Here is a 20,814-nt window from a genome sequence, read left to right on the forward strand (position 1 = left end):
TTCCAAACAAACCAATGTGCTATATTAATAGACTCCAATGACAGCATGATAGGAGAAATGTCAGAAAAGGAGTTCAGAATGTACATAATTAAAATGATCTACAAAGCAAAGGATGATGAGATAAGAGAGCAAATGCAGGCAATGGATGACCACTCCAATAAACAGTTAAAAGAGCAAATGCAGGGAGATCCAAGATGGTGGACTAGAGGGTGACTGCATCTCCCACGCTCCAGAACTCAGGATTCAAGAAGGGGAGGTACTGAGAGACTCAGACCAACATAGAGCCACGGGGTGAGTCTCTCCCACCAGGTGAAGCTTGGCCCGGGCAGCAGGCCCAGACAGTGGGCAGCTTCTCGGAGCAGGGCAGCAAGAGTATTCCCCAAGCAGCCCTGCTCCCTCTGCAGCAGGAGCAATCCACAGCCAGCTTCTAGGAGCAGGCCCGCCCAGTGAGAGGATTTTCATGCAGAACTAGCCCCCAGTCCTGGACCCAGTAGCAGGCTAGGGGCAGCTTTCTTCGGAAGCACTGCATTATCAAGTTCCTCCAAGACTTCAGGCTACTGAAGGCTGAGAGGTGATATACTGAAAATCTACAGGGACACTATAAGCCAATAGAGGAAATCTGCAATATCTCAGAGTTCCACTGATATCTGACCAATATGAGAAACAAGGGAAGAAAATGTCCCAAACAAATCTAGATACTATATCAATAAAACCCAATGACAGCACAGCAAACAAATGTCAGAAAGGGAGTTCAGAACGGACATAATTAAAAAAATCAGGGAAAAAAAAAAACAATCAGGGAAGCAAACGAGGAGATTAAAGAGCAAATGCAGTCATTGAAGGATGAGATGAAAGAGCAAATGCAGGCATTAAATGATCACACCAATCAACAGTTAAAAGAGCAAATACAGGAAGCAAAAGATTGTTTTAATAAAGAGTTAGAGATACTGAAAACAAACAAACAGAAATCCTTGAAATAAAGGAAACAATAAACCAAGTTGAAAACTCCATAGAAAGCATAACCAATAGAATAGAATACCTGGAACACAGAACCTCAGACATTGAAGATAAATATTTAATCTTGAAAACAAAATTGACCAAACAGAGAAGATGGTAAGAAATCATGAACAGAATCTACAAGAATTATGGGATATCATGAAAAGGCCAAATTTAAGAATTATTGGGATTGAGGAAGGCTTAGAGAAACAAACCAAAGGAATGAACAATCTAATCAATGAAATAATATCAGAAAATTTCCCAAATCTGAAGAATGAAATGGAAAACCAGGTACAAGAGGCTTATAGGACTCCAAATATACAAAATTTCAACAGACCCACACCAAGGCACATTATTATGAAAATACCTAACATACAAAATATAGACAGAATTTTAAAGGCTGTGAGAGAAAAGAACCAAATTACATTCAGGGGGAAACCAATAAGAATATCAGCAGATTTTTCAATCCAGACCCTAAAAGCTAGAAGGGCCTGGAACAACATTTACCAAGCCCTGAAAGAAAACGGATGCTAACCAAGAATCTTATACCTAGCAAAACTTACTTTCAGATTTGATGACGAAATAAAATCCTTCCATGATAAACAAAAGCTAAAAGAATTTACAAAAAGAAAGCCGGCATTACAGAACATTCTCAGCAAAATATTCCATGAGGAAGAGATGAAAAACAACTATGCAAATCAGCAACGGGAGGAACTAGCCTAAAGGAATAGCCAAATAAAGGAGAAACGAAATCATGTCAAAAAACAAAAATGAGTCAAATGACGGGGAATACAAATCACATCACAATAATTACCCTGAATGTTAATGGCCTAAACTCATCAATCAAAAGACATAGACTGGAAGATTGGATTAAAAAGAAAAACCCAACAATTTGCTGCCTGCAAGAGACTCATCTCTTAGAAAGAGATACCCACAGACTAAAGGTGAAAGGATGGGGAAAAACATACCATGCACTCGGACACAGCAAAAAAGCTGGATTATCCAACCTCATTTCAGATAATGTGGACTTCATTCCAAAACTAGTCAGAAGGGATAAAGAAGGACAATACATACTGCTTAATGGAAGCATAAATCAGCAAGACATAACAATCATAAATAGCTATGCCCTGAACTTTGGCTCATCCATGTACATCAAACAAATCCTTCTCAATTCCAGAAATCAAATAGACCACAACACAATAATACTAGGTGATTTTAATACACCTCTCTCACCACTGGATAGATCTTCCAAACAAAAATTGAATAAAGAAACCATATATCTCAATAACACAATCAATAATTTAGACTTAATGGACATATATAGAATATACCATCCAACAAAAAGCGAATACACTTTCTTCTCAGCAGCACATGGATCCTTCTCTAATATAGACCATATTTTATGCCACAAAACTACTGTTAGCAAATACAAGAAGATGGAGATACTAACTTGTATTCTATCAGATCATAATGGATTGAAATTAGAAATAAATGACAGAATAAAAAACAGAAACTTCTCCAACACCTGGAGATTAAATAATACACTATCATATGAAGAATGGATAACAAAAGACATCAGGAGGGAAATTAAAAAATTCTTAGAAGTAAACGAGAACAAAGACACATCATATCAAAATCTCTGGGACACTATGAAAGCAGTACTTAGAGGAAGATTTATTTTATGGGGCACATTCAACAAAAGAAGAAAAAAATCAACAAATAAACAAGTTAACACTACAGCTCAAAGCCTTAGAAAAAGAAGCGCAGACCAACACCAAAAGTAGTAGAAGACAGGAAATAGTTAAAATCAGACCTGAAATCAACGAAATTGAAACAAAAGAAACAATTGAAAAAATAAAAATAAAAAAATAAAAAAATAAAGAGTTGGTTCTTTGAAAAAATAAACAAAATTGATAAACCCTTAGCCACACTAACAAAGAGAAAGAGAGAGAAAACTCAAATTACTAAAATTCAGAATGAACAAGGAAATATCACTACAGACACGAGTGAAATACAAAACATAATTAGAAGCTATTTTGAAAATCTCTACTCCAACAAAACAGAAAACCTCAAAAACATCAACAAGTTTCTAGAGACATATGAATTACCTAATCTGAACCAGGAGGACATACACAACTTAAATAAATCAATTTCAAGCAACGAAATAGAAGAAGTCATCAAAAGCCTACCAATAAAGAAAAGTCCGGGACCAGATGGGTTCTCAGCCGAGTTCTACAAAACCTTTAAAGAAGAGCTCATTCCAATACTTCTCAAAGTACTCCATGAAATAGAAGAGGAGGGAATCCCCCAAACTCATTCTATGAAGCCAATATCACCCTGATACCTAAACCAGACAGAGACACGTCGCGGAAAGAAAATTTCAGACCAATATCCTTAATGAACATCGATGCAAAAATTCTCAACAAAATTTTAGCAAATCACATACAAAAATACATTGAAAAGATAGTGCACCACGATCAAGTGGGTTTTATCCCAGGGATGCAAGGTTGGTTCAACATCTGGAAATCAATAAATGTCATTCACCATATCAACAGACTTAAAGTTAAGAATCACATGATTATTTCCATAGATGCAGAAAAAGCATTTGATAAAATACAGCATCCCTTCATGCTCAAAACACTAGAAAAAATAGGGATAGTGGGAACATTCCTTAACATTGTAAAGGCCATCTATGCTAAGCCCATGGCCAATATCATTCTAAATGGTGAAAAAACTGAAAGCATTCCCCCTAAAAACTGGAACAAGGCAGGGATGCCCTCTTTCACCACTTCTATTCAACATTGTCCTTGAAACTCTAGCCAGAGCAATTAGACAAACCAAAGAAATTAAAGGGATACAAATAGGAAAAGAAGAACTCAAACTATCCCTGTTCGCTGATGACATGATTATATATTTAGAGGAACCCAGAAATTCCTCCAGAAAACTTCTAGAACTCATAAGTGAATTCAGTAAAGTAGCAGGTTACAAGATCAATGCTCATAAATCCGGTGCATTTTTATATATAAGTGATGAATCTTCAGAAAGAGAAGTTAGGAAAACTACCCCATTCACAATAGCCTTGAGAAAAATAAAATACTTGGGAATCAATCTCACAAAAGAGGTGAAAGACCTCTACAATGAGAACTACAGAACACTAAAGAAAGAAATTAAAGAACACCTTAGAAGATGGAAAGATCTCCCATGTTCTTGGATAGGCCGAATTAATATTGTCAAAATGGCCGTACTACCAAAAGTGCTATATAGATTCAATGCAATTCCAATTAAAATCCCAATGATGTACCTTACAGAAATAGAGCAAGCAATCATGAAATTCATCTGGAAGAATAAGAAACCCAGAATAGCTAAAGCAATCCTTAGCAGAAAGAGCAAAGCAGGGGGTATTGCAATACCAGATCTTCAAATATACTACAAAGCAATAGTAACAAAACCAGCATGGTATTGGTACCAAAATAGACAGGTAGATCAATGATACAGAATAGAGGACATGGACACAAACCCAAATAAATACAATTTTCTCATACTAGACAAAGGGGCCAAAAATATACAATGGAGAAAAGATAGACTCTTCAACAAATGGTGCTGGGAAAACTGGAAATCCATATGCAACAGAATGAAATTAAACCCCTATCTCTCACCCTGCACAAAACTCAACTCGAAGTGGATCAAGGACCTTGGAATCAGACCAGAGACCCTGCATCTAATAGAAGGAAAAGTAGGGCCAAATCTTCAACATGTCAGCTTAGGATCAGACTTTCTTAACAGGACTCCCATAGCACAAGAAATAAAAGCAAGAATCAATAACTGGGATAGATTAAAACTAAAAAGCATTCTCTCAGCAAAGGAAACTATCAGCAATGCGAAGAGAGAGCCTACAGAGTGGGAGAAAATCTTTGCCACTCATACTTCAGATAGAGCACTAATTTCCAGAATATATAAAGAACTCAAAAAACTCTACACCAAGAATACAAATAATCCAATCAACAAATGGGCTAAGGATATGAACAGACACTTCACAGAAGATCTACAATCAATCAACGGATATATGAAAAAATGTTCAACATCTCTAGTAATAAGATAAATGCAAATCAAAACTACCCTAAGATTCTATCTCACCCCAATTAGAATGGCGATCATCAAGAACACAAGCAACAATAGTTGTTGGCAGGGATGTGGGGGAAAAGGTACATCATACATTGCTGGTGGGATTGCAAATTAGTGCAGCCAGTCTGGAAAGCAGTATGGAGATTCCTCAGAAAGCTTGGAATGGAACCACCATTTGACCCAGGTATCTCACTCCTCGGCCTGTACCCAAAGGACTTAGAATCAGCATACTACAGAGATAGAGTCACATCAATGTTCACAGCTGCTCAATTCACAATAGCCAGATTGTGTAACCAACCTAGATGTCCTTCAATTGATGAATAGATAAAGAAACTATGGTGTATGGAATATTACTCAGCAATAAAGAATGATAAAAGTATGGCATTTGCAGGCAAATGGTTGAAATTGGAGAATATCATGCTAAGTGAGATAAGCCAATCTCAAAAAGCCAAAGGACAAATGATCTCACAGATAAGTGGATGATGACACATAATGGGGGGGTGGGAGGGGGGTAAGAATGGAGGAAGGAAGGACTGTATAGAGGGAAAATAGGGGTGGGAGCAGTGAGGGGGAAAGGAAAAAATAACAGAATGAATCAAACAACATTACCCTATGTAAATTTATGATTACACAAATGGTATGCCTTTACTCCATGTACAAACAGAGAAACAACATGTATCCCAATTGTTTACAATAAAAAAAAGAGCAAATGCAGGAATCAAATTATCATTTCAATAAAGAGACAGAGATTCTGAAAGAAAAAATAGAAATTATCAAAATGAAGGAAATAATAAACCAAATAAAAACTCAATATAAAGCATCACCAACAGACTAGATCACATGGAAGACAAAACCTCTGACAATGAAGACAAAATATTTAATAATTTAAATATTAAGTATTTAAAAATACTTAATCTTTAGAATAAAGTTGACCAAACAAAGAAGGAAGAAATCATGAACCTCCAAGAACTATGGGATATCATGAAAAGACCAAACTTAAGAATTATTGGGATTGAGGAAGGCACAGAGATACAAACCAAAGGAATAAACAACCTATTCAATGAAATAATATCAGAAAATTTCCCATACCTAAAGAATGAAATGGAAAATTAAATACAAGAGGCTTACAGAAGACCAAATGTACAAAATTACAACAGATTCATATCAAGGCACATTATAATAAAAATACTTAACATACAAAATAAAGATAGAATTTTAAAGGCTATTAGAGAAAAGCATCAGATTACATATAGGGGGAAACCAATACAGATATCAGCAGATTTCTTGGCCCAGACCCTAAAAAACTAGGAGGGCCTGGAACAACATATGTCAAGGTGTGAAAGAACACAGTTGCCAACCAAGAATCTTATACCCAGCAAAATTACTCTTCAGAATTGATGATGAAATAAAATCCTTCCATGATAAACAAAAGTTAGAAGAATTTACAAATAGAAAGCCTGCACTACAGAACATTCTCAGCAAAATTTTCCATGAGGAGGAAATGAAAAGCAACAATGTCAGTCAGCAAAGGGAGGAATTATCCTAAAAGAAAACCCTATCGAAGCAGAAACCAAGCCAAGTTAAAAACCTAAAATAAGCCAAAATGACCAGGAATATAAGTCATATCTCAATAATAACCTTGAATGTTAATGGCCTCAACTCACTAATCAAAAGTTATAGACTGGCAGATTGGATTAAAAAGAAAAATCCAATAATATGCAGCTTCAAGAGAGTCATCTCAGAAAAAGACATCCACAGACTAAAGGTGAACAGATGGGAAAAAAATATACCACACACATAGACTCAGTAAAAAAGCAGGGGTTTCCATCCTCATATCAGATAAAGTGGACTTCAAGTCAAAGTTAGTCAGAAGGGATAAAGAAGGACATTTCATACTGTGTAAGGGAAGCATATATCTGCAAGACACAATGATAGTAAATATTTGTGCCTCAAACAATGATGCATCCATGTATATCAAACAAATCCTTCTCAATTCCAGGAACCAAACAGACCACAACACAATAATTATGAGTGACTTCAACACACTGCTCACACCACTGGATAGATCTTCCAAACAAAAACTAAACAAAGAAACCAGAGAACTCAATAATACGATCATTAACTTAGGCATAACAGACATATATAGAATATTCCATCCATCAATGAGCAGATACACTTTTTTCTCAGCAGCACATGAATCCTTCTCTAAAATAGACCATATGTTATGCCACAAAGCAGCCCTTAGTAAATACAAAAAAAAAAAAAAAGTAGATACTACCTTGTATTCTATCAGATCATAACAGAATGAAATTAGAAATCAATGATAAAACAAAAAACAGAAACTATTCCAATACCTGGAGACTAAATAATATGCTACTGAATGAAGCATGAATAAAAGAAGACATCAGGGAGGAGATAAAAAATTCTTAGAGGTAAAGGAGAACAACAATACAACATATCAAAATCTCTGGGACACTATGAAAGCAGAACTAAGAGGAAAATTCATTGCATGGAGCGCATTCCAGAAAAGAATAAAAAGTCAACAATTAAATGACAACATTACATCTCAAAGCCCTAGAAAAAGAAGAACAGATCAACACCAGAAGTAGTAGACAAGAAATAATTAAAATCAGAGCTGAAATCAATGAAATTGAAACAAAAGAAGCAATTCAAAACATTAACAAAAAGTTGATTCTTTGAAAAAGTAAACAAAATAGATAAACCCTTAGCCACACCAATGAAGAGAAGGTAAAAGAAAACTCAAATTACTAAAATTCGTGATGAAAAATAAAATATCACGACAGACACCATTGAAATACATAACATAATTAAAAGCTACTTTGAAAACCTATACTCCAACAAAATAGAAAAACTTAAAGACATCGACAAATTTCTAGAGATATATGATCCTCCCAAACTGAATCAGGAGGACACACACAATTTAAACAGATCAATTTCAAGCAATGAAATAGAAGAAGCCATCAAAAGCCTACCAACCAAGAAAAGTCTGGGACCTGATGGATTCTCAACTAAGTTCTACAACATCAAACTATTCCATGAAACAGGAGGGAACCCTTCCAAACTCATTAAAGAAGCCAGTATCACCCTGATACCAAAACCAGACAAAGATGTATCAAGGAAAGAAAACTTTAGACCAAAATCCCTGATGAACATAGATGCAAAAATCCTTAAAATTCTGGCAAATCGCATACAAAAACATATTAAAAAGATAGTGGCCCATGATCAAATGGGGTTCATCCCAGCGATGCAAGGTTGGTTCAACATCAAAAAATCAATAAATGTAATTCATCACATCAACAGACTTAAGGTTAAGAATTGTATGATTATTTCAATAGATGCAGAAAAAGCATTTGATAAAATACAGCACCCCTTCATGCTAAAATCACTAGAAAAATAGGGATTGTAGGAACATACCTCAACATTGTAAAGCCCAAGGCCAACATCATTCTAAGTGGAGAAAAATTGAAAGCATTTCCTTTAAAAACTGGAACAAGACAGGGATGCCCTCTTTCACCACTTCTATTCAACGTAGTCCTTGAAACACTAGCCAGAACAATTATACAGACCAAAGAAATTAAAGGGATATTAATAGGATAAGAAGAACTCAAGCTATCACTATTTGTAAACGACATGATTCTATATTTAGAGGATCAAAAAAATTCCACCATAAAACTTCTAGAACTCATAAATGAATTCAGAAAAGTAGAAGGATATAAAATCAACACTCATAAATCTAATGCATTTCTATTCCTAAGTGATGAATCCTCTGAAAGAGAAATCAGGAAAACGACCTCATTCACAATAGCCTCAAAAAAATAAAATACTTGGGAATCAATCTAACAAAAGAGGTGAAAGACCTCTACAATGAAAACTACAGAACTCTAAAGAAAGGAATTTTAAAAAACTTTAGAAGATGGAAAGATGTCCCATGTTCTTGAATAGGTAGAATATTGTCAAAATGGCCATACTTCCGACGGTGTTATACAGATTTAATTCAATTCCAATTAAAATCCCAATGACATTCCTCATATAAATAAAGAAAGCAATCATGAAATTCATCTGGAAGAATAAAAGGCCCAGAATAGTCAAAGAAATTCTGAGCAGGAAGAGCAAAGCAAGAGGTATCATAATACCAGACCTTAAGTTCTACTGTAGAGCAATAGTAACAAAAACAGCATGGTATTGGCACCAAAATAGACAGGTAGACCAATGGTACAGAATAGAAGACGCAGAGACATACCCACATAAGTACAGTTATCTCATACTAGACAAAGGTCCAAATATATATGATGGAGAAAAGATAGCCTCTTCAACAAATGGTGCTGGCAAAACTGGAAATACATATGCAGCAAAATAAAATTAAACTCTTATCTCTCACCCTGTACAAAACTCACCTCAAAATGGATCAAGGACCTAGGAATTAGACCTGAGACCCTGCACCAAATAGAAGAAAAAATAGGTCCAAATCTTCATCACATTGGCTTAGTATCAGACTTCCTTAACAAGACTCCCAGAGTACAAGAAATGAAAGCAAGAATCAATAAGTAGGATGGATTCAAACTGAAAAGCTTTTTCTCAGCAAAGGAAACAATAATGTGAAAAGAGAGCCTACAGAGTGAAAGAAAATCTTTTCCACATGCACTTCAGATAGAGCACTAATCTCCAAAATTTATAAAGAACTTAAAAAACTTTACACCAAAAATACAAAAAATCAATCAATAAATGGGCCAAGGATCTTGGCAGACACTTCACAAAAGAAGATATACAGATGATCAACAAATATATGAAAATGTGCTCATCATCTAGTAATTAGTGAAATGTAAATCAAAACTACCCTAAGATTTCATCTAACTCCTATTAGAATGGCTATTATCAAGGTTGGCATGGTTGTGGGGAAAAGGTACATTCATACATTACTGGTGGAGTTGCAAATCACTGCAGCCACTCTGGAAAGTAGTATGGAGATTCCTCAGAAAACTTGGAATAGACCCATCATTTGACCCAGTTATCTCACTTCTTGGCCTTAAAATCAGCATACTACAGTGATGCAGTCACGTCAATGTTTATAGCTGCTCAATTCACAATAGCTAGATTGTGGAACCAACCAAGATGCACTTCAATTGATGAATGGATAAAGAAACATTCAATGGAATATTATTCAGTCATAAAGAAAAATAAATTTATGTCATTTGCATGTAAATGGATGGAGTTGGAGAATATCATGCTAAGTGAAATAAGTCAATCCCAAAAATGAAAGGTCGACTGATAAGTAGATGATGATACTTGATGGGGTGGGTGGCGGGGGGGGGGGGGGCAGTGTAAGAGAAGAATGGAGGAACTTTGGATTGTGTAAGGGGAAAAGGGGGTTGGGAGAGTGGGGGAAGGAAAGATAGTGGACTGAGACAAACGTCATTACCCTATGTACATGCATGATTTCATGAATGGTGTGAAAAATACATTGTGTACAACCATAGAAATGAAAAGTCGTACCCCATTTGTAAACAATGAATCAAAATGCAGCCTGTAAAAATAAAAAAATTACAACACCATATGATGACATTTATTTCCTTTGTAAAAGAAACTTTAATAATGCCATAAAAATGGAAATAAAATAATAAAATCATAATTTATTATAATGAAAAAAATTTTAAAAATAGGTTAAGTTATCCTATAGTGGTAGATGTCAGAACAGCAGTGAGCAAGAGGAGGACCAAGTGGGGCTTCTGAGATGCTGACCATATTCTGTTTCTTAGTCTGGGGCCCAATAGGTGGGTGCATTTAGTTTGTGAAATTTTACCAAGTTGTAAACTTAGGATATGTGCACTCTTCTGTGTGTGCTTTGCTTCAATTAAAAAAAAAAATAAGTACATGAAAATTTCATTTAAAAAGTTTAACATGAGCCTAGAAAGAGGTGACTGTTAAGGACAGCAGCATTCCTAGGAGAATGAGAAAATTTGCTTTCATCTAAAGTTTCCTCTTTTGGTTGTAAGCAGTCCGGGTGGGTTTTCAGCCTGGGGAATAGTCAGTGTCCTAAGTCCCTTCTGTAAGGGAATCCTTCACAGTGACGGAAATCAAGGCCTGAAGCTCTTCTTTGCCTCTATCCCAATCCTGGCCATCTTCAAAGTAGATGAATTTTTTTCTCGGCAGAAAGTTAAGTAGGTAACCTTCAAATTGTCAATCTTCTCCCTGTCGTCTAGAACAAAACTTAACATTTTACAAACACTGCTTGAGTGTTTGAGCCTTGAGTTCTTTGAGAAGAGATCCCCTGAATGTCCCAATCCCTGGTGACTTATCTTGTCTGTAAATTTACCCACAGACAGAGGCAGGGTCTAAGGTTGCAGACATTTTCATCTCAGCTTGCCCATGAATTCTCTACCTCTCAGACAGGAAGCAACTTTGCTCACATGCCTGGGATGTGAGAAGGGCATGCCTATGGCTAGGTCATCAGCCAACACTGTCCCAGGACACCCCAGCCGAGATGCCTCCTACTCAACCCAGACACTGGATGGTAGTTAAGCTGTGCTTCAGAAGTTTGGTGATCTGTCCTGCAGTTCATTCCCCTAAATGGTTTAATGAGAAGCCAGAAGCCAACTCACAGTCCAACTCCTCCCACACAGTTCCAAGAGGACAGACATCCAGCCCATGAAGCAGAGACGGCAGAGCAATGAGCTGCTTATAGTCGAGCGGAGATTGAACTCTTGGCCCTGAGCCCTAAATCTCTCCAGATGTTTGGCTGCCCACATCTAATCCAAATCCAGACAAATTAAGTAGCATCTTCTATAGACAGGCTTGAATTTATGGTCCCCAGGTCTGATCTTCATGTACCTTGTATGACCTTTCTTTTTAGATGCAATACAGTCTTACCTGACTCCAACCACAATCTGAAACTCACTGTGCTAAGACTGCATCTTGTTATTAATAAAATTTGGCTTCAATAGCATCCTTTGGCCTCTATGTGAATTATACATCTCCAGTTCTCTAAAGGAGACTGGAACTTGGAGACTGGGTGCTTCCAGAAAGTCCACTTAATGTCATGGCAGAGTGAGATAGTCCATCTCTACCACTATGTCATGGGAGCTTTGGCATGTGGTTTAACCTCTCTGGACCTTAGTTCCTTCATCTTTAAGCTGGATACTCAACACAGCTGCCACCTCTGCTACTAGATGCCACCACTGTGCTTGGGGAAACGGGCAGGTCTTGCTGTTGCCGTCCAGATCAATTCTCCAGAATCTTTGCTTTTTACATCTCTCGGTTTGACTGTGGATGCATCTTACTAACTGAACCTAAGTTGTTTGTCGAAGCTTCCAGGATGATCTTAGAATTTCCACATGGTGAACAAGAAAATCTACAACTCCTGACCTGGTCTGGTGCACACAGCACTTTCAGACAGAGCTGTTATTCACAACAATATAACTGAAGCAACTGGTAAAATATTGAGATACTTCTATATTAATTGACGAGTTGTCACTAACCCCACCCCCTCAGTGCCCCATCACCATCTAGGAAACTCCAGTTCTCCCCTAAGACACCCTGGACCACCCCTTGCCAAAGTCACCAGCTTCCCTCCATAGCCACTATCATTTCATGTGCCAACAAGTAAATGCTCTTGAACTTTTCATGACCATCTGGACAAACATATTCTCTGTCAAGCTGAGTTACAGTGGCATTAGATGAGGACCAGGTGTAAGAGCACAGGAGGATTTCCAGGTTTAGGATGTGTTTGATCCCTTGCAACTAAATATGTAAAGCTGTGTTTTCCACTACTGATCATGTACTCAAAGCAGTTATTATCAACATCTTTACAAACACGCCTTATATTCTGACACAAACATTTCTAACTAAAACCCCAAATTTTTAGATCATCTTTTCCACCTTACGTTTTACCAGGCCTATTTAACATATTTAAGAATAGGTTAACAATATTTAACCTATTCTTCATGTCGCCATAGGAATCCATAATGTGAAACTGTGAAATCTTTATAGCTGCTTCTCATGTGCAATTTAAGTTGCCACGAATTGCAACTAATTATGAAATTCTTTAAAGAACATATTTTGAGAAGTTAGAGGCTTCAAAACTCAACCAATTCACTAACGAATATTTCTTTATTTTTTATTGTAAACAAATGGGATACATGTTGTTTGTTTGTACATGAGTTAAAGGCATACCATTTGTATAATCATAAATTTACATATGGTAATGTTGTTTGATTCATTCTATTATTTTTTTCCCTTCCCCCCACCCCTCCCACCCTTCTTTTCCCTCTAAACAGTCCTTTCTTCCTCCATTCTTGTCCCCCTCCCTAACTCTAACCCTAACCCTAACACTAACTCCCCCCCACCCTCCCCCTTACGTGTCATCATCCACTTATCAACGAGATCATTCGTCTTTAGTTTTTTGAGATTGGCTTATCTCACTTAGCATAATGGTCTCCAATTTCATCCATTTGCCTACAAATGCCATAATTTTATCGTTCTTTATGGCAGAGTAATATTCCATTGTGTATATATACCACAGTTTCTTTATCCACTCATCAATTGAAGGACATCTAGGTTGGTTCCACAATCTGGCTATTGTGAATTGAGCAGCTATGAACATTGATGTGGCTGTATCTCTGTAGTATGCTGATTTTAAGTCCTTTGGGTATAGACCAAGGAGTGGGATAGCTGGGTCAAATGGTGGTTCCATTCCAAGTTTTCTAAGGAATCTCCACACTGCTTTCCAGAGTGGCTGCACTAATTTGCAGCCCCACCAGCAATGGATGAGTGTACCTTTCTCCCCACATCCTAGCCAACACCTGTTGCTTGTATTTTTGATAATCGCAATTCTAATTGGGGTGAGATGGAATCTTAGGGTGGTTTTGATTTGCATTTCTCTTATTACTAGAGATGTTGAACATTTTTTCATGTTTGTTGATTGCTTGTACGTCTTCTTCTGTGAAGTGTCTGTTCATTTCCTTAGCCCATTTGTCAACTGGATTATTTGCCTTCTTGGTGTAGAGTTTTTTTAGTTCTTTATAGATTCTGGAGATTAGTGCTCTATCTGAAGTATGATTGGCAAAGATATTCTCCCACTCTGTAGGCTCTTTCTTCGCATTGCTGATAGTTTCCTTTGCTGAGAGAAAGCTTTTTAGTTTGAATCTATCCCAGTTATTGATTCTAGCTTTTATTTCTTGTGCTAGGGGAGTCCTGTTGAGGAAGTCTGATCCTAGGCCGACATGTTGAAGATCGGGACCTACTTTTTCTTCTATAATCTGCAGAGTCTCTGGTCTGATTCCAAGGTCCTTAATCCATTTTGAGTTGAGTTTTGTGCAGGGTGAGAGATATGGGTTTAGTTTCATTCTGTTGCATATAGATTTCCAATTCTCCCAGCACCATTTGTTGAAGAGGCTATCTTTTCTCCATTGCATATTTTTGGCACCTTTGTCTAGTATTAGAAAGTTGTATTTATTTGGGTTTGTGTCTGTGTCCTCTATTCTGTACCATTGATCTACCTGTCTATTTTGGTACCAATACCATGCTGGTTTTGTTACTATTGCTTTGTAGTATATTTGAAGATCTGGTATTGCAATACCCCCTGCTTTGCTCTTTCTGCTAAGGATTGCTTTAGCTATTCTGGGTTTCTTATTCTTCCAGATGAATTTCATGATTGCTTGCTCTATTTCTGTAAGGTACATCATTGGGATTTTAATTGGAATTGCATTGAATCTGTATAGCACTTTCGGTAGTATGGCCATTTTGACAATATTAATTCGGCCTATCCAAGAACATGGGAGATCTTTCCATCTTCTAAGGTTTTCTTTAATTTCTTTCTTTAGTGTTCTGTAGTTCTCATTGTAGAGGTCTTTCACCTCTTTTGTGAGAACTAACGAATATTTCTACTTCGGTAGATAAATCATACTTTTGAAACTTTGATTCCTCTACATGTTTTAGTCAAATCAACTTTGATATAGGGAAATTTTTTTTCACTAAAATTGGTTAAATTTTTTGTCATGTAAGTATGATGTTTCATAATTGAAATATCAAAAATAATTATATGGAGTTTGGGCTTGTATGTGTCAATGGTAGAGCGTTTGCCTAGCACGCACGTGAACCTTGAGTTCATCCCCAGCACCACAAAAACAAATCGAAACAAAAAACTACTGAAGAATATAACTATTCACAATCCAAAGATTTTCTAACAACTATGGCCTAGTTTTACCTACATCTCTCTTTCTCATCCCTGAAAAATAGTATCAATCTTTTTTTTTCTATCTTCTAAGCTTAAGGCAAGTTACTAAACACTTTAAGGCTACCAATGATTTCAATAATGTGTAAAAGACACTTAAGCCAGGTGTGGTGATGTGCACCTGTGGTTCCAGCTATCAGGAAACTGAAGCAGGAGGGATGTCTTAAGCCTAGAAGTTCAAGACCAGCCAAGACCCCATCTCAAAAAAAAATTTTTAAGACATTTAAATAATTTTGAAGAAAAAGATACTTTGTTATGTTACAAACTGTTCACTGCAATATAGGTTCTCAGTGGAGGCAATTATCTGGTGCCAAAATTTTAGGAACAATAAGTACACATGGACACACAAGCATACACCCTTCTCTCCATTATACATGTAAGACCAGAGGTCACTTGCAAAGACCTTGTGAAACCAGGAACATGTGGTGTGGTATATATATGGCAGACTCAGTGATATTGCAGTTTTGAAGGCCAAATTTATTTACAGAGAGCAGGTTTGAGGCAATCCAGGAGTGGGCTATTCTGAAAGAGGAGAGAATTCAGTCCATCAACAAATCTCACTTACCTTGTACTCTGTAAGATAACTATAGAAGCAACACCACTTACTAACAGAATAGAGTCCTGCCCTCAGTGAGTTTGCCATCTGATTGAGAAGATAATGCTAGTGTAAGTGAAACACTGTTATAAAATAATATGTGATATGGACTCTTTACTATAATATAAACCAGAACATATTCTAGTTGTGATTATAATGAATTTCCCATATTTTTAAAACCCTTTAGTGTGTAATGAGCATTTTCATACAATTTTCCCTCCCAAGAACACTATAACATACATAAGAACTTTTACCCATAAGTTACAGATATGAAACCAAGAAAGAAAGATTCTAAGAGGAGATGGGGGCTTGAGCTGAGCCTTGTAGAATGGGACACACTGGAGATGGACATGGACATGGAGTAAGGAAAAGGGAGGCTGCAGCAGGTGGAGGTAGAAGCAGGTCTGCAGGTGGAAGTTCAAGGTGCTGTGTGGTCACCAACCAGCCTGATCAGAGTGGAGAGGGAGAGCAGAGAGCTGTGAGCTGCTGATGAGAAAAGAAGCTTCTAGGTGGCCCAATGTGGCTAGAACCTGGATGTTGACCTTCTGAAACCCTTCCCATGTTGAACAGATTGACATGGAAATTCAGTTACCACATTCCTCCATGTATCCCAGGAGACTTCATGCTATCTGCCCCCTCTGGGCACTCTATTTATGCAGCTCTATGTTACATTTTTCTTGCCCTAGAGTTGATGACTGCCAGTGGGTATAACTGGCACTTGTTGTTCCTGTCTAACCTCAATTCTCCACCCCATGTGCATAACCAAAGGGACCTCCCTCCCTGCTCCTGCATCATTGTCCTATATTGTCCCCACTGGGACAACTTCACCCTTGCAGTCTTTGGGAAAGTTGGGCTGGGCAGATCCTGCTGTTCCAATGATGTTGTGCATGCCTGGAGAAATAAGGTAGCTCTTTTAGCCTTCTCAATTTCTCAGCCCCTGCCTTTACCCAGATAGAGATGGAGATGGAGATTCCCCTAAGCTACTGGAATTCAGGTCAGCTCTCCTCTGCAGCCAAGGCCCACCCATCTTAACACCATGGGAACTAGAGTGTCAGCAGTGAGTGTGAGGACTGCCAAGTGAACTGCAGCAGAGTCCTATCTCTCCCTGCCTAGTATTGATGTGAGCCCAGCATCTGAGTACCACCCTTGCCTCTGCCGACCTTCCTCCATCCATGAGGCCCCGCCATAAGCCCCAGCCTCAGGTCCTAATCTCCAGCTCCTCCGAGCCCCACCCATCTGTCTGGGCCATCTGCATAGTGCTCCCCTGCTTCCTATCCCTGGAAGGAAGATATGGTGCTGCACCAATCCCTCAGGCTCTGAGGAACAAAGAGAATCAAGATAAGAGTAAGGTCATTCCTGAGAATGAGGTCACAAATTGAAAAGATGCCTTTCTTTCAGGGAGGAAGCATAGGGTTTTCCCACAGGGCAGCTTTTAATTTAAATTACTTCCAACCCCTAGCAAGACTTACCTTTGTTCACTATGGGTCAGTTCCCAGGATGGCCCATGGCAAGGACTATGTAGCCAAGCAGTTGAACTGTCTGAGGAAGCCAAACAGACAGCTGAGAGCACTCAGAGATATGCCCTTGGCAATGGGCATGCTGCAGGAAGGTGCTGACAGGTTACATTCTCATCCTGAGAATCGCAGACAATCCTGAGGACTCTCTGCAGAGAGTTGCACGGTTCATCTGAAGAGGCGATCCGGACACAGTTGGCAAAACAGCCAAGTGATTTAATAGCCATTTCAGCCGATGTCAGTTGGTTCTATAGGGCATTTAGCAATTAACCCCTCCTTAGAACGATCTGGAAAATGAAGGATATTCTTGGATCCAGTAAACATTCAGCTCAGATCCACAGTCTGTTGTTTACCTGCTTCCTAGCAACACGTGAGAATCTCCAACAACTGGCAATGGCACTTGTATAAAACAACTGAGGTTAAACTTCACTGGTTTGTATAACACCCTTTTGTGGAGCTTCCCCAGACACTTGGTTTGGTTTCTGTCTTTAAAGAATTCATTCTACTTGACTTTTCATTTTATTAATAGGGAGGAAGTCAGTGAAGACCTCGGGCCTTGCCCTGAATCCGCAGAGATTTACTCCCAGCATCTCAGCTTCTCATTCATAAAGAGGATATGAAATCACTTCTTAGGACTGCAGTGAGAATCCAATGGATAAGCTGGATGAAAGACCATTGTAACTAGCAAGTTGCTATAGAAAATTAAGAAATTATTAGAACGAGTTTCCCTCCACTCATATCTTCTCTCCTGCACACACATAAACTTAAAGTTTGTTGTGGAAATTGCAGAATATCAGACCTGGAAACATTTGATCTTATTCTAGCAAATAAATTTACATTTTCACCCTGAAAATCAAGCATGATTAAACCAAGGGCTCGGGCTACCTGAGTCATAAATTTGGCCAGCTTCGCCTCTAGCACGTACACACAGGTCCTAAATGCTAGGTGTAACTATTCACTGGGGTCACTGACTGATGGCATTTTAACAACTGATGGATTCTGGAACTGTGTCCCTTCAAGACTGAAGGGACAAGGAACATGCATTCATCTCTGCATTCTCCTTCCTAAGGACACTTTATAAATAATTGTTGGTAGAGCCTCTGGGTCTGGGTCCTTCTGGGTCTAGTTTGTTGGGTTCTTGCATATTTATCGTTACCTAGGGTTTTATGAATTGCCTGTTTTCCTCCCAATGCAATTTTTTCAGTACTGGGGATCAAACTAAGCAAGCACTCTACCACTGAGCTACATGTGCAGCTCCCAATGCATTATCTTGTGTTAGTAAGCTGGAAAGGATTCCTAGCCCCACACACAGCTGTCTGTCTTAGCATACATTAGCTGCCCTAGAAAATCTCACTTTGGTCTCTTCCCATCAGACTTGCAACACAGATCCTTTTACTGCTACCTTAAACTCCCTACCTCCAAGATAAATGTACCAAGTCTAGAAACAAAAGACAAAATTAATAAAATTTTGCTTGGGATCCAGAATGTAAAATTCCTCCCAGGTTTTCTCTTCTTTTTGTTAAGGAAAAATGTTTTGAAAAATGAATGTGGGTGGGGGGAATGGTGGAGGAACTTGGCTGTGACCCCTCTGACCAGATGAATTTCCACCAGCTCTTCCTTGGGATCTCCAACTCTACTTCTGATTAGTAACACAACCTGAAGACCCAGACTGAAGTCTCTAGCGGATGTGGAGGGGCAATGGCAATCGTGCTCCGGATGAGGCAGCAGCACAGAGCTGCAAATCTAGCACTTGGTGCTCATTCTACTTATCCTGATGGTGAGACATCAGAGGGGAAAAGGCCAAGGCACCAAATGACATTTGGGCGAAGTCCACAAAAAGGGCACAGTTGAATAGTTTCAAGAATGCTATAAACTGGGCGTGATGACACACACCTGTAATCCCAGAAGTTCAGGAGGCTGAGGCAGGAGGATCATGAGTTCAAAGCCAGTCTCAGCAACTTAGGAAGGCCCTAAGCAACTCAGTGAGACACTGTCTCTAAATAAAATATAAAAAAGGGCTGGGGATGTGGTTCAGTGGTTAAGTGCCCCTGGGTTCAACCCCCAGTATAGAAAGAAAGAAAGAAGAGGAAAGAAGGAATAGGAAGGAAGGAGGGAGGGAGGGAAGGAGGGGGGAGGGAGGGAGGGAGGAAGGAAGGAAGGAGGGAGGGAGGGAGGAAGGAAGGAAGGAGGGAGGGGGGAGGGAGGGAGGGAGGAAGGAAGGAAGGAAGGAAAGAAAGCTATAACTCAGGGTGAGTTTGAGACACCATTTTCTAACAGCATCTGTAATCAAAGGATTATAAGTAGAAATCATTTCAAAAATTCAATTATCACTGGCTGTGCTATTAACACTTTTCCCCAACCTTACCCCTCAGAACATTTTTGCTTCCATTTCACAGACCATCAGAAGAATTAGTCTCTCAGGTCAACTATCACCCTTAGACCACCCTCCCTGTTCTGCTCTGTGCCTGCACCAACTAAACTTCTCCCCTCTATGTCTTCAATCCATCCCACCAGGCCCCAGAGAGCTCACATTCTGCCCTCACCAACAGTTTCTGGAACCCTGATATCTTCTCTGAGCTTTTGCTCACCCTCTCGTCCTAACTCTGGACCCTCGGTCTTCCCTGAAGCAGCACCACCCCTCAGCCTACTCTTCTGCTGTCTCCCAGTTGGACACCCTGCTCCCCATTACCACTTCCAAGTCATTTTTCATCCTTCAAACCTCCAGCTGCTTTGAAGTTCATGCCTCTGAATTTGACCACTCCAGCCCCTCTCTGCTCCCTGTTACCTAACAACCTCTAAGTGATCCCTTAAATCAAAGCAGTTTCTCGCACCTGACCCTGTATCTTTCCCTGCACCCTGGCTTTGTAATCCTTCTTGCAAATAACTTGTCCAATACTTAGTGCCTCTGCTCATTGATTTCATTTCTCTTGTCCTCTAATGTGCCCTGGTCACCCTCTCCTGCTGTCATGCTCCTTTGTCACTATAAAATCACTGCCTCAGAAACCTCTTGCTCATGTCCTTGGACACCCATTCCAACCCAACAAACCTCTTCTTCATGAAGACCATTAGACCAGAAGCCTCTCTTTTCTTACTCACCATCCCCCTATGATGGTTAATTTAGGGTGCCAACTTGACTAAATCGAGGAATACCTAGAGAATTTAGTAAAATACACTTCTGGGTGTGAGGGCATTTCCTGAGAAGATTGGCATGTGAGAAAAACAGTGGGGAAAACTTCCTGAATCTGGGCAGGCTGGGAGCTCAGGCAGAACAGGAAAGTCGAAGTGGGAAACTCCTGCTCTCTTTCTGGGTTCCTATTTTGAGATGTGATCCTTCCTCCCAC

General features: G+C 38.8%; 1 protein-coding gene across 9 annotated transcripts in view; it reads right to left on the reverse strand.

Moving 5' to 3' along the window:
• LOC306647287 (uncharacterized protein) overlaps nucleotides 1-20,814 on the reverse strand; it is a 120,345-nt gene that overhangs the window by 81,389 nt on the left and 18,142 nt on the right. For 6 of the 9 annotated variants that reach the window (XR_013760068.1, XR_013760069.1, XR_013760070.1 and 3 more), the window contains exon 3: nucleotides 17,429-17,760. The exons of 2 other annotated variants lie outside the window; for them this stretch is intronic. The gene's annotated coding sequence lies outside the window, so the exon portion shown is untranslated. Of the gene's footprint in view, nucleotides 1-15,033; nucleotides 16,406-17,428; nucleotides 17,761-20,814 lie in introns of those variants that run through there. One more of the 9 variants, XR_013760074.1, reaches the window with a different exon arrangement.

This window comes from Sciurus vulgaris (genome assembly GCF_902686455.1).
Source record: "Sciurus vulgaris genome assembly, chromosome: 16".
Taxonomy (NCBI): Eukaryota; Metazoa; Chordata; class Mammalia; order Rodentia; family Sciuridae; genus Sciurus; species Sciurus vulgaris.